Source organism: Arachis hypogaea, chromosome 6, assembly GCF_003086295.3.
Source record: "Arachis hypogaea cultivar Tifrunner chromosome 6, arahy.Tifrunner.gnm2.J5K5, whole genome shotgun sequence".
Classification (NCBI taxonomy): Eukaryota; Viridiplantae; Streptophyta; class Magnoliopsida; order Fabales; family Fabaceae; genus Arachis; species Arachis hypogaea.
In genome coordinates this window covers 52,943,909-52,962,536 of record NC_092041.1, presented here as the reverse complement: position 1 = coordinate 52,962,536, position 18,628 = coordinate 52,943,909, and the positions used below count along the sequence as shown (strand labels likewise).

Sequence of the window (18,628 nt, the reverse complement as noted above, 5' to 3'; positions counted from 1 at the left end):
GCCCAAAAGGCGATCCCATTCTTCAAACTTATGAAGAAAGGAACCCCCTTCAAATGGGACACAGAATGTGAAAAGGCATTCCAACACTTTAAAGCAGTATTGGCGGAACCCCCCGTTCTCGCCAAACCCGAGACAGGGGAGGTCCTCTACCTAAACCTATCCATAATGGAAGGAGCACTAGCCGCGGCATTGGTCCGAGAAGACGAAAATAAAGCTCAGCGACCTATCTACTTCGTAAGCAAAGTCTCTCATCAACTGCCAATTCCTTGGTCAATAAATTCCAATTAGAGGGTGAAGTTTAATTTTAGTTATATGCCACAGAAATCCTAATTACCCAAATATAAGAGGATTATATGTCACGTATTCCGTTAAATCCAAATAATTAGAAATTTAGGAAAATATGTTTTCAAGCTGTTGTTCAAGTAAAGAGCTTTTCCAAGTTATACAAGAACTCAATTAGAAATAGGGTCATACTTTCGTTGGACCCAATTTCATAAAATAAAGAACAAAAATAATTCTTGAATTATATGAATCAATACATGAATTAAAATAGAAAAAATAATAGAATCAATCCATATAATAGACAGAGCTCCTAACTTTAACATTGGAGGTTTAGTTGCTCATGGTTCAGAGTGAAAACTAGGATTCTGGTAAACTGTAAATTTTGAGTGAGGTAGCAGAGAAGAGAATTTTCTTTTTTCTTTTATATCTAATCCTAATTAATGTAAATTATAATTTTTTAAACTAAATAATATATTTTCCTATTTTTAAAATAAAATTAAAGCTTAATCAGAATAAATAGAAGATTTCGCGTAGCTTGTTGGAGAGGTGGAGACCACTTGAATTCTTAATGACCTACGCCTAACTTGAGAGTGAGCTGCGCTTTACTTGGAGTGATGCGTGAAGTGATGCGCCTAACTCAAGCAATTGTTGTGCCTAACTTGAAGCCATACCCCCATTGCTGCGCCTTACTTAAATGGTTAGGCAAGGACATTGTGCCTAACTTGGAGTCAAGGTAATTGTTGCGTGTTGTTGTTAATGTCTTGCGCCTAACTTGAGATTTTTCAAGTTAGGCGCAGCCTTGGCAGTATGGTTAGAAAAGAAGTATAGACTATTATATATCGTTAGAAAGCTCTGAAAGTTAGCTTTCTAATGCCACTAGAATCAGGTTTGAGTACAGAGAGGTCAGGGTTGACAGCATCATTCGCATTCTTCTCTTTTTCTGCGGAAACTCCATCAAATCTAGCCGAATGCTACCTAAAATAAACAGAATTGAACACGACTCAAAGTAGCATCCATAGTGGCTAAAAGATAATTAATTCTTGATTAAACTCAACAAATTGAATGTGAATTCACTAGGAAAAGATAGGAAAGATGCTCACACATCACAACACCAAACTTGAATTGTTGCTTATCCTCAAGCAACCAAAACTAACATAGGCTTAAGATGTGAATTTGCATGAGAGTGAGAGTATAATTAAGCTCGTGTCTCTTCTTGAAGTGGCGTTTACAACTGCAATCTTGAATAATTTTGGCATCTCACTCTCCTTTGAATCAGAAGGATGGCACTGTCATTCAAAATTAGAATGTGGATAAAATCATGAATTCTCTAATCTTTTATATTTCAGTTTAATCCTTGAGCATAGAAAATTCCTTTTAATTTTCTTTTCCTCGGTGCTTTGCACCTTGAGCCTAGCCGTGACTTTAAATATTTTGTCTCAAGCTTCACTTGACACAAAAACACCACAAGCACTTAACTGGAGGACTCTCTTTAAGTTCTGATTTTTTTCTTTCAGTTACTCCCAGACAGTGGTGCTCAAAGCCTTTGGTATACTCTGCTAAATGCACTTGGTCTCGACTCTAAGTGTTCTATCTCAAGGATTACTTGACACATTCACACCACAAGCATAGACTAGGAAAACAACTCTTTGAACTTTTAATCATGTCTTACCTTCCTAGTCATTGATGCTCAGAGCCTTGGACCTCGCCTTTATTTTTCTTTTGCTATTTATTTTGCTTCAAGGATTAAACTTTCACTAACTTCAGAGAATTCATAATAGTTCTCTAAATTCTTGTTTCTTATACATCAACATCCTTTGATTCAAATTCAGATATGCACTGTTCATGTCATGTATTCAAACTCACAGAAAATACCACCACATTTAAGTGAATAAGACTATTCTTTCTTATAGACTCTAATTCTCATGCAATACATCCTTTTCTTCTTTTTCTTTTGGATTCAAACTCAATGAGCAATACACGAGACACTTTCCAGAATTAAAAGCAAATAACAGAATAAAAAAAATAACAAAATAAACTGAAACCTAGGAATTGAAATAATAAAGGATCATGCAGAAACCAAGTAAAATGGCAGAAAATAGGAATATAACATAATAAGAACGGAAGAAAATACAGAATGAAAGGAACTCAACCACCTCAGTTATCCTAGTGGCCATCTCATTCTTCAGGCTGTGCTCTTCCGTGAAGATGATTTGTCTCCCTTTGGTGCCATTAAAATAAATAGAATATATATATATATATATATATATATATATATATATATATATATATATATATATATATATAAGGGGGTGGCGGTTACAGGTGGGGGAGGGGGTTCGGATTATATGTATATGGCAAGGAAGGAATTTGGGAAAGTATGAAGGGTGTATCAAAGATATGAGGGGGATATGTGTAAGGGTGGGGACCAGGGATGATGGGATTTGGTTTAGGCAATCACATTATTGGATTTTGGTTTAATGCACATGGAATAAGTCAATGTAAAGGGGTTGTTGTGGATCCGTGCGCCTAACTTAAGGCCAACGGATGACTTGGCACCTAACTTTGGATTTGTTGTGCCTAACTTGGAGTAAAGACCCACACTCAGCGCCTAATTTCAATATTATTGCGCCTAACTTGAGGCCGCCCGAGGCATTAATCATCTCCGCGCCTAATTTGGTATTCCTGCGCCTAACTTCCTTTGAGTCTTCAAACTTGGCGCCTAAGTTGAAAATTATCAAGTTAGGTGCAGACCAAGCAGCACGAAATTCCTATTGCACAGCTTCATATGGCGCCTAACTTAAAAGTTCCAAGTTAGGCGCTGACCGTCCAGAGAAAGTTGCCACTTTGTTCGCTGCATGTGGCGCCTAACTTGACATTGTCAAGTTAGGCGTCACCTAATCTGAATTCAGCCTCTCCATGGTGTCCAAAATTCTGTATCCAGAAACCTGTTTTTGTTTCAATGATTCTGCATGATCCAAATATACGTAAAACAAAGAAAAAACAATAGAAACTCAACTAAAACTAAATAAATAACAAAATTAAACCAACAAAAATCAACTAAAGGATACGAAAACATCGGGTTGCCTCCCGACAAGCACTTCTTTACAGTTATTAGCTTGACGGTCAGCTCCTCTAGGGAAGAGGATCATAGGGGCTAAGCTCTTCACCCTTCACTGTGAACTTATTTCATGTGCTTCCATTGATCAACTCTATATGCTCAAGAGACAAGATCTTGATCACTGTATGAGGCAGGATTGGGCATGCAGTGAATACCACCTTCATTCCTGGGGAGAAGTCTTTAGTGGGAATCTTTTTGTTTCTCCATCCCCCTGGGTACTTTCTTCTTTTTGGGAACCTCCTCCTTGGTGGATGATGCATTCCGGACACCAAACTTAGGTTTGATGTCAGGAGGAATTTTATTGATTTTCACCAAAGGAGGTTTGAGCTGCAGATTCTGCTGTGCATCATCAAGGGGTTCTTGAAGGTTTGGATTAATAAGCTCAGTTTGCATGCACCTCTCCTCTTCACCTACTGAATATATATCTTTGAAGACATGAAAGACCAGTTGCTCATTATGCACTCTAAGTACTAATTCACCCACTTCTACATCAATTAGAGCTCTCCCAGTGGCTAGAAATGGTCTTCCTAGAATTATAGAGGCATTCTCATCCTTCCTTGTGTCAAGAATCACAAAATCTGCTAGGAGGAAGAACTTACCCACTTTGACCAAGATATTCTCCACTAATCCATATGCAGGCTTTATAGATTTGTCTGCCATCTGTAATGCTATCCTTGTGGGTTGTGCCTCTTGGATTTGTAACTTCTTCATCACAGACAAGGGCATTAAATTGATGCTTGCTCCCAGATCACATAACGCTTTTCTCAAAGGTTGTGCTCCTAATGGTGCATGGAATTTGAAAACTCCCTGGATCCGGCATCTTCCTTGGCAAGTTATTCTGAATTATGGCACTACATTCCTTAGTCAAGACCACTGTCTCATCTCCTTTTAAAGGCTTCTTCTTTTACAACAATCCCTTCATGAATTTAATATAGAGAGGCCTTTGCTCCAAAACCTTAGCAAAAGGAATATTGATTTGTAACTGATGAGCGGATAATTTATACGAATTTTTGGCATTATTTTTAGATAGTTTTTAGTAGGATCTAGCTACTTTTAAGTATATTTTTATTAGTTTCTAAGCAAAATTCACATTTCTGGAATTTACTATGAGTTTGTGTCTTTTTCTATGATTTCAGGTAGTTTTTGGCTGAAATTGAGGGACCTGAGTAAAAATCTGATTCAAAGGCTGAAGAAGGACTGCAGATGCTGTTGAATTCTGACCTCCCTACACTCGAAATGGAATTTTTGGAGCTACAGAAGTCCAAATGGTGCGCTTTTGATTACGTTGGAAAGTAGACATTCAGGGCTTTCGAGAAATATATAATATTTCATACTTTGCTCGAGTTTAGATGATGCAAACTGGCATTCAACACCAGATTTTTGCGCTATTCTGGCGTTAAACGCCAGAAACAAGTTACAAGCTAGAGTCAAATGCCAGAAACAAGTTACAAACTGGCGTTTAACTCCAAGGAAGACCTCTACACGTGAAAGCTTCAATGCTCAGCCCAAGCACATACCAAGTGGGCCCGAAAGTGGATTTCTGCATCATTTACTTATTTCTGTAACCCTAGTAACTAGCTTAGTTTAAATAGAACTTTTTACTATTGTATTAGGGAGCATCTTTGGACGAGCTTTTGGAACATCTTTGATCATTGTTAGTCCTTAGACATTGGGGGGCTGGCCTCACGGCCATGCCTATCTTATTTTCACTTATGTATTTTCAATGGTGGAGTTTCTACACACCATAGATTAAGGAGTGGAGCTCTGCTGTTCCTCGAGTATTAATGCAAAGTACTACTGTTTTCTTTTTAGTTTGTGCTTATTCTCGTTCTAAGATATCCATTCGCATACAAGAACATGATGAAGGTGATGATTATGTGACACTCATCACCATTCTCACTTATGAATGCGTGATTGACAACCACTTCCGTTCTAGATGAAAACAAGCTTGAATGTATATCTCTTGGGTTTTTAATCAACGATTCACAGCGACTCCCCTCTGACAATGGGGCATCTGAATTTGAGATTAGAGTCTTCGTGGTATAGGCTAGAATCCATTGGCAACATTCCTAAGATCCGAAAATTCTAAACCTTGTCTGTGGTATTCCGAGTAGGATCTGGGATGGGATAACTGTGACGAGTTTCAAACTCGCGACTGTAGGGCGTGGTGACAGATGCAAAAGGATAGTAAATCCTATTCCTACATGATCGAGAACCAACAGCTGATTAGCCATACGATAGTTGTGCATGGTATTTTTCATCCGAGACGAGAAATTCGACAGTTGATTAGCCATACAGAAACCGTAGAGGACCATTTTCACTGAGAGGACGGGAAGTAGCCATTGACAACAGTGACACCCAACATACAACTTGCCAAAGAAAGGAGTATGAAGGATTGGATGAAGGCAATAGGAAAGCAGAGATTCAGAAGGAATAACACATCTCCATACGCTTATCTGAAATTCCCACCAATGAATTACATAAGTATATCTATCTTTATTTTATGTTTATTTATCTTTTAAATTATTAAAACTCCATAACCATTTGAATCCGCCTGATTAAAATTTACAAGATAACCATAGCTTGCTTCAAGCCGACAATCTCCGTAGTATCGACTCTTACTCACGTAAAGTTTATTACTTGGACTACTCAGTGCACTTGCTGGTTAGTTGTGCGAAGTTGTGAAAAAGAGTTAAGATTACAATTGTGCGTACCAAGTTGTTGGTGTCATTGTGTATCACAATTTCGTGCACCAAGTTTTTGGCGCCGTTGCCGGGGATTGTTCGAGTTTGGACAACTGACGGTTCATCTTGTTGCTCAGATTAGGTAATTTTCTTTTTGTTTCAACCTTTATTTTCTTTTCAAAAAGTTTTCAAAAATTTTTCAAAAATTTTTTCTTTGTTTTCGTTTTTCCAAAAAGATATTTTAAAAAAATCCAAAAAAAAATAAAATCATGAAAACCAAAAAATAATTTGTATTTCTTGTTTGAGTCTAGTGTCAATTTTTAAGTTTGGTGTCAATTGCATGTTTTAATTTTTCAAATATTTTTTAGAAAACTCATGCATGGTGTTCTTCATGATCTTCAAGTTGTTCTTGGTAAGTCTTCTTGTTTGATCTTCATATTTTCTTGTTTTGTGTCTTTTGTTGTTTTTCATATACATTTTTGAATTCATAGTGTCTAAACATGAAAAATCTCTAAGTTTGGTGTCTTGCATGTTTTTCTTTTCTTGAAATTTTTTTTAAAAATAAGTCCTGATGTTCATCTTGATCTTCAAAATGTTCTTGGTGTTCATCTTGACATTCAAAGTGTTCTTGCATGCATCATGTGTTTTGATCCATAATTTTTATGTCTTGAGTCATTTTGTTGTTTTTCTCTCTCCTCATTAAAAATTCAAAAATAAAAAATATATTTTCCTTATTTCACTCATAATTTTCGAAATTTTGGGTTGACTTAGTCAAAAAATTTTAAAATAAGTTGTTTCTTGTTAGTCAAGTCAAGATTTTAATTTTAAAAAATCTTATCTTTTCAAAATTTTGTTCAAAAAAATCAAATCTTTTTCATTTTTCTTTTATATTTTCGAAAATTTTAAAAATTAATTTTCAAAATCTTTTTCTTATCTTTATTTCATAATTTTCAAAATTAAGACTAACAATTAATGGTTTGATTCAAAACATTTCACGTTTGTTACTTTTTTGTTAAGAAAGATTCAAACTTTAAATTTTAGAATCATATCTTTTGATTTCTTGTGAGTCAAGTCATTAATTCTGATTTTAGAAATTAAATCTCTTTTTCAAAATAAATTTTAATCATATATTTTCAATCATATCTTTTCAAACATATCTTTTTCAAATCATATCTTTTTCAAACTTTAATTTCAAAATCTTTTCTAACTTCTCATATCTTCAAAATTAATTTTCAAATCTTTTTCAACTAATTAATTGATTTTTTTGTTTGTTTTACTATTTCTTATATTTTTCCAAACTACCTAACTAATTTTCTCTCTCTAATTTTCGAAAACTCCTCACCCTTTTTCAAAATTCTTTTAATTAACTAATTGTTTCAAATTTTAATTTTATTTTACCTCTTCTCTTAATTTTTGAATTTTAACTAATAATTAAAATAAAAACAAAAATATTTTCCTTTTCTTTTTAATTATTTTTGAAAACTCCTCTCTCTCATTTCCTTCTATTTATTTATTTATTTAATTACTAACATTTCTCTTCTACTCATAATTCGAACCCTCTCTTCCTCTCTGTGTTTGAATTCTTCTCTTTGCCTTCTCCCATTCTTATCTTCTTCTACTCACATAAAGGATTCTCTATACTGTGACATAGAGGATTCCTCTTCTTTTCTGTTCTCTTCTTTTTCACATGAGCAGGAGCAAGGATAAGAACATTCTTGTTGAAGCTGATCCGAAACCTGAAAGGACTCTGAAGAGGAAGCTAAGAGAAGCTAAAACACAACACTCTGAAGAGGACTTTACTGAAATTTTCGAAACAGAAGTAGAGATGGCCGAAACCAATAATAATGGTGGAGGTGCAAGGAAGATGCTTGGTGACTTTACTGTACCAAATTCCAACTTCCATGGAAGAAGCATCTCAATCCCTGCCATGGGAGCAAACAATTTTGAGCTAAAGCCTCAATTAGTTTCTCTGATGCAATAGAATTGCAAGTTTTATGGACTTCCATCAGAAGTTCCTTTTCAGTTCTTAACTGAATTCTTACAGATATGTGATACTATTAAGACCAATGGAGTTGATCCCGAGGTCTACAGGCTTATGCTTTTCCCTTTTGCTGTAAGAGACAAAGCTAGAACATGGTTGGACTCTCAACCTAAAGATAGCCTGAACTCTTGGGATAAGCTGGTCACGGCTTTCTTAGCCAAGTTCTTTCCTCCTCATAAGCTGAGCAAGCTTAGAGTGGATGTTCATACCTTCAGGCAAAAAAATGGTGAATCCCTCTATGAAGCTTGGGAAAGATACAAGCAACTGACCAAAAAGTGTCCTTCTGACATGCTCTCAGAATGGACCATCCTGGATATATTCTATGATGGTCTGTCTGAATTATCTAAGATGTCATTGGACTATTCTGCAGGTGGATCTATTCACTTGAAGAAAACGCATGCAGAAGCTCAGGAACTCATTGACATGGTGTCAAATAACCAGTTCATGTACACTTCTGAAAGGAATCCTGTGAGTAATGGGACGCCTCAGAGGAAGAGAGTTCTTGAAATTGATGCTCTGAATGCCATAATTACCCAGAACAAAATGTTGACTCAACAATTCAATATGATTTTTCAGAGTCTGAATGGTTTGCAAAATGCATCCAACAGTACAAAAGAAGCATCTTTTGAAGAAGAAGCTTATGATCCTGAGAACCCTGTAATGGCAGAGGTGAATTACATGGGTAAAGCCTATGGAAACACCTATAATCCCTCATGGAGAAATCATCCAAATTTTTCATGGAAGGATCAACAAAAGCCTCAACAAGGCTTTAATAATGGTGGAAGAAACAGGTTTAGCAATAGCAAGCCTTTTCCATCATCCTCTCAGCAATAGACAGAGAATTTTGAGCAGAGCCCCTCTAGCTTAGCAAACATAGTCTCTGATCTATCTAAGGCCACTCTAAGTTTCATGAATGAATCAAGGTCCTCCATTAGAAATTTGGAGGCACAAGTGGGCCAGCTGAGTAAAAAAGTCACTGAAACTCCTCCTAATACTCTCCCAAGCAATATAGAAGAGAAACCAAAAAGAGAGTGCAAGGCCATAACCTTACTTGGTGTGGTCGAACCTAGAGAGGAGGAGGAGGACGTGAATCCCAATGAGGAAGACCTCATGGGACGTCCTCTGGACAAAAAGGAGTTCCCAATTGAGGAACCTAAGGATTCTAAGGCTCATCTAGAGACCATAGAGATTCCATTGAACCTACTTCTGCCATTCATGAGCTCTAATGAATATTCTTCCTTTGAGGAGGATGAAGATATTACTGAAGGGTAAGGTCCTAAGTACCTTGGAGCAATCATGAAGCTGAATGCCAAGTTATTTGGTAATGAGACTTGGGTGGATGACCCCCCTTGCTCACCAATGAACTGAATGACTTAGTTAGGTAGACATTACCTCAAAAGAAACAGGATACTGGTAAATTCTTAATTCCCTGTACCATAGGCACCATGACCTTTGAGAAGGCTCTGTGTGACCTGGGGTCAGGCATACAGGCTGCCAAATTCTCATTAGAGATGGCAGACAAATCCATGTAAAAAGCTTATGGGCAGGTAGAGGACGTGCTAGTAAAGGTCAAAGGCCTTTACATCCCTGCTGATTTCATAATCCTAGACACTGGGAAGGATGAGGATGAATCCATCATCCTTGGAAGACCCTTCCTAGCCACAGCAAAAGATGTGATTGATGTGGACAGAGGAGAGTTGATCCTTCAATTGAAGAAGGACTACCTTGTGTTTAAAACTCAAGGATCTCCCTATGTAACCATGGAGAAGAAGCAAGAAAAGCTTCTCTCAATGTAGAGTCAAACAAAGCCCCCATAGTCAAACTCAAAGTTTGGTGTTGGAAGGCCACAACCAAACTCTAAGTTTGGTGTTGAACCCCCACATTCAAACTCTAAGTTTGGTGTTGGGAGGTCCCAACAATACTTTGAACATCTGTGAATTTCCATGAGAGCTCACTGTCAAGCTATTGACATTAAAGAAGCACTTATTGGGAGGCAACCCAATTTTATTTATCTATGTTATTTTTTTTTTTAGGTTGATGATCATATGGAGTCACAAAAACAACTACAAAAATTCAAGAAAAAATAAAAAATAGCATTAAAAATAGCACACTTTGGACGAGAAACTTACTAGGTAGCAAAATGGGCGTTTAACGCCCAGTCTGGCACCATTCTGGGCGTTAAATGCCAGAAACAAGCACCAGACTGGCATTAAACGCCAGAAAGAAGTAACAAGCTGGCGTTAAATGCCAGAAATAGGTTGCAGCCTGGCGTTTAACGCCAGGAAAGGAATAAAAGCTGGCGTTTAACGCCAGAAATAAGCAGCAGTCTGGCGTTAAACGCCAGGATTGCACAATAAGGGCATTTTGCACGCCTAAAAGGAGCAAGGATAAAATCCTTGATCCCTCAGGATCTGTGGGCCCCACAGGATCCCCACCTATCCTACCTCTCTCTCTTTCTCACTCACCAATCAAATCATATCCTCTTCCCTATATTCTCTTCACCAATCACCTCCATACCTCTTCCTCAAAAACCCCACCTACCTCACTTTCAAATTCAAACACTTTTCGCTCCCAAACCCACCTAATTCTATTCGGCCACTCTCCATCTCTTTCCCTATAAATACCCCTCTTCACTCTTTCAATTTCACACATTACAAACACTCTTCTACCCCCTTGGCTGAACCTCTATCTCCCTCCATCTCTTTCTTTTTCTTCTTCTTCCCCTTCTTTCTTTCTTCTTTTGCTCGAGGACGAGCAAACCTTTTAAGTTTGGTGTGGTAAAAGCATTACTTTTTTGTTTTTCCATAACCATTTATGGCACCTAAGGCCGGAGAAACCTCAAGAAAGAGGAAAGGGAAGGCAAAAGCTTCCACCTCTGAGTCATAGGAGATGGAGAAATTCATCTCAAAGGTCCATCAAGACCACTTCTATGAAGTTGTGGCCAAGAAAAAGGTGATCTCTATGCAATTCAGTCGGAATTGTCATAGAGGAAGACATCCTCATTAAAGAGGACAAGCCCATCACTAAGAAAAGGATGGAGCAAACAAGAGAGCTCATTCATGGACCTCAACAAGAGCATGAGAAGGATCCTCATCAAGAAATCCCTTAGATGCCTCAAGGGATGCAATTTCCTCCACACAACTATTGGGAGTAACTCAACACATCTTTGGAAGGCTTGAGTTACAACATGGACCAACTAAGGGTGGAGCACCAAGAGCACTCCATCATTCTCTATGAGATTAGAGAAGATCAAAGAGCTATAAGGGAGGAGCAACAAAGGCAAGGAAGAGACATAGAGGAGCTCAAGAGCACCATTGGTTCTTCAAGAGGAAGAAGCCGCCATCACTAAGGTGGACCCGTTCTTTAATTTTCTTGTTCTTATTTTTCTGTTTTCGAATTTTATGCTTTATGTGTTATCCATGTTTGTGTCTTTATTGCATGATCATTAGTGTCTAACGTCTATGCCTTAAAGCTATGAATAATTTCATGAATCCTTCACCTCTCTTAAATGAAAAATGTGCCTAATTACAAAAGAACAAGAAGTACTTGGATTTCAAATTTTATCATGAAATTAGTTTAATTATTTTGATGTGGTGGCAATACTTTTTTGTTTTCTAAATGAATGCTTGAACAGTGCATATTTTTGATAGTGAAGTTTATGAATGTTAAAATTGTTGGCTCTTGAAATAATGATGAACAAAGAGAAATGTTATTGATAATCTGAAAAATCATGAAATTGATTCTTGAAGCAAGAAAAAGCAGTGAGAAGAAAAAGTTGCAAAAAAAAATTGGCGAAAAAAAGAGAAAGAAAAAGAAAAAAACAAGCAGAAAAAGCCAATAGCCCTTTAAACCAAAAGGCAAGGGTAAAGAGGATCCAAGGCTTTGAGCATTAATGGATAGGAGGGCCTAAAGGAATAAAATCCTGGCCTAAGCGGCTAACTCAAGCTGTCCCTAACCATGTGCTTGTGGCATGAAGGTCCAAGTGAAAAGCTTGAGACTGAGTGGTTAAAGTCGTGATCCAAAGCAAAAGAGTGTGCTTAAGAACTCTAGACACCTCTAATTAGGGACTTTAGCAAAGCTGAGTCACAATCTGAAAAGGTTCACCCAGTTATGTGTATGTGGCATTTATGTATCCGGTGGTAATATTGGAAAACAAAGTGCTAAGGCCACGACCAAGACTCATAAAGTAGCTGTGTTCAAGAATCAACGTACTGAACTAGCAGAATCAATAACACTATCTAAAATTATGAGTTCCTATAGATGCCAATCATTCTGAATTTCAAAGGATAAAGTGAGATGCCAAAACTGTTCAGAAGCAAAAAGCTACAAGCCCCGCTCATCTAATTAGAACTAAGTTTCATTGATACTGTGGGATTCATTGTATATTCTCTTCTTTTTATCCTATTTTGTTTTCAGTTGCTTGGGGACAAGCAACAATTTAAGTTTGGTGTTGTGACGAGCGGATAATTTATACGCTTTCTGGCATTGTTTTTAGATAGTTTTTAGTATATTTTTATTAGTTTCTAAGCAAAATTCACATTTCTAGACTTTACTATGAGTTTGTGTATTTTTCTGCGATTTTAGGTATTTTCTGGCTGAAATTGTGGGACTTGAACAAAAATCTGATTCAGAGGCTGAAGAAGGACTGCAAATGCTGTTGGATTCTGACCTCCCTGCACTCGAAATGGAATTTTTGGAGCTACAGAAGTCCAAATGGCACACTCTGAATTGTGTTGGAAATTAGATATCCGGGGCTTTCGAGCAATAGATAATAGCCCATACTTTGCCCGAGTTAAGATGACGCAACTGGCGTTCAATGCCAGCTTTCTGCCCTATTTTGGCGTTAAACGCCAGAAACAAGTTGCAAACTAGAGTCAAATGCCAGAAACAAGTTTAAAACTGGAGTTTAACTCCAAGGAAGACCTCTACATATGAAAGCTTCAATGCTCAGCCCAAGCACACACCAAGTGGACCCAGAAGTGGATTTCAGCATCATTTACTTATTTCTGTAACCCTAGTAACTAGTTTAGTATAAATAGAACTTTTTACTATTGTATTAGGGAGCATCTTTGGACGAGCTTTTGGAACATCTTTGATCATTGTTAGTCTTTAGACATTGGGGGCTGGTCTCACGGCCATGCCTACCTTATTTTCACTTATGTATTTTCAACGGTGGAGTTTCTACACACCATAGATTAAGGTGTGGAGCTCTGCTGTTCCTCGAGTATTAATGCAAAGTACTACTGTTTTCTATTCAGTTCGTGCTTATTCTTGTTCTAAGATATCCATTCGCACACAAGAACATGATGAAGGTGATGATTATGTGACACTCATCACCATTCTCACTTATGAACGCGTGATTAACAACCACTTCCGTTCTACATGAAAACAAGCTTGAATGTATATCTCTTGGGTTTCTAATCAACGATTTACATCGACTCCCTTCTGATAATGGGGCATCTGAATCCGAGATTAGAGTCTTCGTGGTATAGGCTAGAATCTATTGGCAGCATTCCTAAGATTCGGAAAGTCTAAACCTTGTCTGTGGTATTTCGAGTAGGATCTGGGATGGGATAACTGTGACAAGCTTCAAACTCGCGACTGTAGGGTGTGGTGACAGATGCAAAAGGATAGTAAATCCTATTCCTACACGATCGAGAACCAATAGCTGATTAGCCATACGATTTTTGTGCATGGTATTTTTCATCCGAGACGAGAAATCTGACAGTTGATTAGCCATACAGAAACTGTAGAGGACCATTTTCACTGAGAGGACGGGAAGTAGCCATTGACAACGGTGACACCTAACATACAGCTTGCCATAGAAAGGAGTATGAAGGATTGGATGAAGGCAGTAGGAAAGCAGAGATTCAGAAGGAATAACGCATCTCCATACGCTTATCTGAAATTTCCACCAATGAATTACATAAGTATCTCTATCTTTATTTTATGTTTATTTATCTTTTAAATTATTAAAACTCCATAACCATTTGAATATGCCTGACTGAGATTTACAAGATGACCATATCTTGCTTCAAGCCGACAATCTCCGTGGGATCGACCCTTACTCACGTAAGGTTTATTACTTGGACGACCCAGTGCACTTGCTGGTTTAGTTGTGCGAAGTTGTGAAAAAGTGTTGAGATTACAATTGTGCGTACCAAGTTGTTCGCGCCATTGTGTATTACAATTTTGTGCACTCGTAACTTTTTGAAAACTTCCAAGAACTTTGAAAACTACTTGTCCTTGGTCTCCTTTTGAAGCCTCTGAGGATATGGCATCTTAGGCTTGTACTCAGGAGCCTTAGGAAATGTAGGTTAAGTGTCAAGAGAGTCTGGGAATGGGTTATCTGTACGCTTTGGGGGGGGGGGGGGAGGGAGGGGCGTGCTCCACTCCTTCCTTCTTCTCTTCTGGAGCTTCTTTTTCAACTAGCTCCTCATTGACTTGTACTTCTGTATTTGCCACTTATCCACTTATCAGTGTGATAGCCTTGCACTCCTCTCTTGGATTCACCACTATATCATAAGAAAATGTACTTGGAGGCCTCTCATGTATTTGCTTGCTCAACTGGCCTACTTGCACCTCCAAGTTTCTGAGGGAAGCTCTAGTTTCCTGCATAAAATGATTTAGTACTGCTTCCATATCAGTGTTCTTCTGGGGCTGAGAATTTTCCTGCTGAGATGGTTGTTGTTGATGAGACTGAAACTGGCGGTTATTAAAATTATTCTGATGGAAACCGCCCTAAGAATTATTATTAAAATTTGGGTTACTAAAACTGGCAGTTACTGAAAGTGGCCTCTGAGGTTGCTTTTTCCACCCTAAATTTGGGTGATTTCTCCACCCCTGATTATAGGTCTTGGCATATGGATCATTATTGGGGTTTTTAGGAGCATTCCCCATATAGTTGACCTGTTCAAAAGAAGATTGAGCATAATCATAATTCTCATTTTGCATAAGATTACCTGTCATGTCATAAGGAGTCTCTTGAGGTGCATTCTGAGTATTAACAGTTGAGACCTGCATCCCACTCAATTATTGAGAAATCAAATTCATCTGCAGAGACAAAATTTTGTTCTGAGCAAAAATAGCATCCAAAGCCTCTACTTCCAAAACACCTTTCCTCTGAGGAGTCTCAGAGTCTACAAGACTCCTGTTAGATGAGTACAGATATTGGTTGCTAGCAACCAACTCAATAAGCTCAGTAGTCTCCTCTGGTGTCTTCTTCATATGCAATGAACCACCTGCAGAATTATCTAAGCACATATTGGACATTTCACCCAAGCCTTCATAAAAGATATCCAACTTAGTCCATTTAGAGAACATGTTTAGAGGGCATTATCTAGTTAGTAGCTTGTATCGCTCCCAAGATTCATAAAGGGTCTCACCATCCTTCTGCCTGAAGGTCTGAACCTCCACCCTATGCTTAGTCAGCTTCTTTGGTGGAAAAAAATTTAGTAAGAAACCTAGTTACAACCTTCTCCCAAGCATCCAAACTCTCCTTGGGTTAAGAATCTAGCCATAGCTTTACTCTGTCCTTCAAGGCAAATGGGAAGAGCATGAGTTTGTACACCTCAGGATTCTTGGTGCGGTGATTTATAACCACAAACTAACTGGCAAGTGCACCAGGTCGTACCAAGTAATACCTCAGGTGAGTGAGGGTAGATCCCACGAGGATTGATGGATCAAGCAACAATAATTGAGTGATAGACTTAGTCAAACAAACAGAAAGTAATGTTTGGGCAATATAAAAGACATTAAGCAATATAAAGAATACTGAAGGAAGGCAAGTAAATAAATTTGGAAGAAAATATGGAGAAAACAGTTAAGGTTTCAGAGTTATCTATTCTTCCAAATTAACTTTTCTTACTAACTATTTTAATCATGTAGGATTTAATTTATGGCAAACTATATGTGACTAGACCCTAATTCCTTAGACCTTTCTAGTCTCCTCTAAAATTCATTAACTGCCAATTCCTTGGACAATTAATTCCAATTAGAAGCTGCATGATCAAGTTCCAGCTTATATGCCACAAAAACTCTAATTACCCAAAAATACAAGGATTATATGTCACGTATCCCGTTAAATCTAGATAATTAAAATTTAGGAGAATATGTTTTCAAGCTGTTGTTCAAGTAAAGAGCTTTTCCAAGTTTTACAAGAACTCAAATAGAAAGAGGGTCATACTTCCGTTCCACCTAAATTCATAAGATAAAGAGCGGAAATAATTCTTAAATTATAAATCCATACATGAATTAAAATAGAAAAAGTAATAAAATCAATCCATACAAATAGACAGAGCTCCTAACCTTAACAATGGAGGTTTAGTTACTCATGGTTCAGAGAGAAAATAAGGATTCAGGTAAATGTACTGAGTTCTAATCTGATGGCCTCTAAAGTTAACTAATGGAGTCCCTTTTTATAACTAATCCTAATATCTTTTCCTAATTTCAAAATCATATTTGAATTTAAATCAAAATTAATTATATCAATCATCAAGTCTTCCATTGATGGATGGGGACCACTTGTTTTGTCCAATCTGCACCTTCTAATTTGTGTTTTCAGGGCTGGAAACTGGGTCAAAACAACCCAGAAATCGCCCCCAGCATTTTTTTGCGTTTTCTACACGTGGCGCATGTCACGCGTACGTGTCAGTCACGCGTATGCGTCGATGGTATTTTTTACAAGTCACGAACGTGTCGGTCACGCGCACGCATCGCTGTGTAATTCTTCAAATCACGCGTACGCGTCAGTCACGCGCACGCGTTGCCATGGAAAGCTCCAAATCACTCGCACGCGTCAGTCACGTGTACGCGTCGCTCATCGCTGCCATATCCTTTGATTTTTGTGCTGTAGAAACTCTACCAAATCTACCCGAATGCTACGTAAGATACACCGAATTTGCACAAGACTCAAAGTAGCATCCAAAGTGGCTAAAAGATAATTAATTCTTTATTAAACTCAACAATTTAGATGCAAATTCACTAAGAAAAGATAGGAAAGATGCTCACGCATCAATTCACCCCATTAGTTTTCACAGTATCACAAATCTGCAGAAATAATTGAGTGATAGACTTAGTCAGACAAACAGAAAGTAATGTTTGGGCAATATAAAAGACATTAAGAAATATAAAGAATATTGAAGGAAGGCAAGTAAATAAATTTGGAAGAAAATATGGAGAAAACAGTTAAGGCTTCAGAGTTATCTATTTTCCGGATTGACTTTTCTTACTAACTATTTTAATCATGCAAGATTTAATTCATGACAAACTATATGTGACTAAACCCTAATTCCTTAGACCTTTTTAGTCTCCTCTAACTCTCATGAACCGCCAATTCCTTGGTCAATTAATTCCAATTAGAGGGTGAAGTTTAATTCTAGTTATATGCCACAGAAATCCTAATTACCCAAATATAAGAGGATTATATGTCACGTATCCCATTAAATCCAGATAATTAGAAATTTAGGAGAATATGTTTTCAAGCTGTTGTTCAAGTAAAGAGCTTTTCCAAATTATACAAGAACTCAATTAGAAAGAGGGTCATACTTTCGTTTCACCCAATTTCATAAAATAAAGAACGAAAACAATTCTTGAATTATATGAATCAATACAGGAATTAAAATAGAAAAAACAATAGAATCAATCCATACAATAGACAGAGCTCCTAACTTTAACAGTGGAGGTTTAGTTGCTCATGGTTCAGAGTGAAAACTAGGATTCTGGTAAACTGTAAATTTTAAATGAGGTAGTAGAGAAGAGAAATTTCTTTTCTCTTTTATATCTAATTCTAATTAATGTAAATTATAATTTCTTAAACTAAATAATATATTTTCCTATTTTTAAAATAAAATTAAAGCTTAATCAGAATAAATAGAAGATTTTGCGCAGCTTGTTGGAGAGGCGGGGACCACTTGAATTCTTAATGACCTACGCCTAACTTGAGAGTGAGCTGCGCTTTACTTGGAGTGATGCGTGAAGTGCTGCGCCTAACTCAAGCAATTACTGTGCCTAACTTGAAGCCATGCCCCCCGTTGCTGCGCCTTACTTGAATGGTTAGGCAAGGACATTGTGCCTAACTTGGAGTCAAGGTAATTGTTGCGTGTTGTTGTTAATGTCTTGCGCCTAACTTGAGATTTCTCAAGTTAGGCGCAGCCTTGGCAGTATGGTTAGAAATGAAGTATAGACTATTATATATTGTTGGAAAGCTCTGAAAGTTAGCTTTCCAATGCCACTAGAGTCACGTCAATTGGATATCTATAGCTTGAGTTATTTAGGTTTGAGTATAGAGAGGTCAGGGTTGACAGCATCATTCGCATTCTTCTCTTTTTTTGCGGAAACTCCATCAAATCCAGCCGAATGCTACCTAAAATAAACAGAATTGCACACGACTCAAAGTAGCATCCATAGTGGCTAAAAGATAATTAATTCTTGATTAAGCTCAACAAATTGAATGCAAATTCACTAGAAAAAGATAGGAAAGATGCTCACGCATAAATACTCGAA

The 18,628-nt window shown here is 37.4% G+C and overlaps 1 non-coding gene across 1 annotated transcript; it reads left to right on the top strand.

Annotated features, from left to right (window-relative positions):
• The first annotated feature begins 15,443 nt into the window (after positions 1-15,443).
• LOC112700075 (small nucleolar RNA R71) lies at positions 15,444-15,549 on the top strand. The gene has a single exon (XR_003152997.1). It is a non-coding gene; the product is annotated as a small nucleolar RNA R71 (small nucleolar RNA).
• The last annotated feature ends 3,079 nt before the right edge of the window (positions 15,550-18,628 follow it).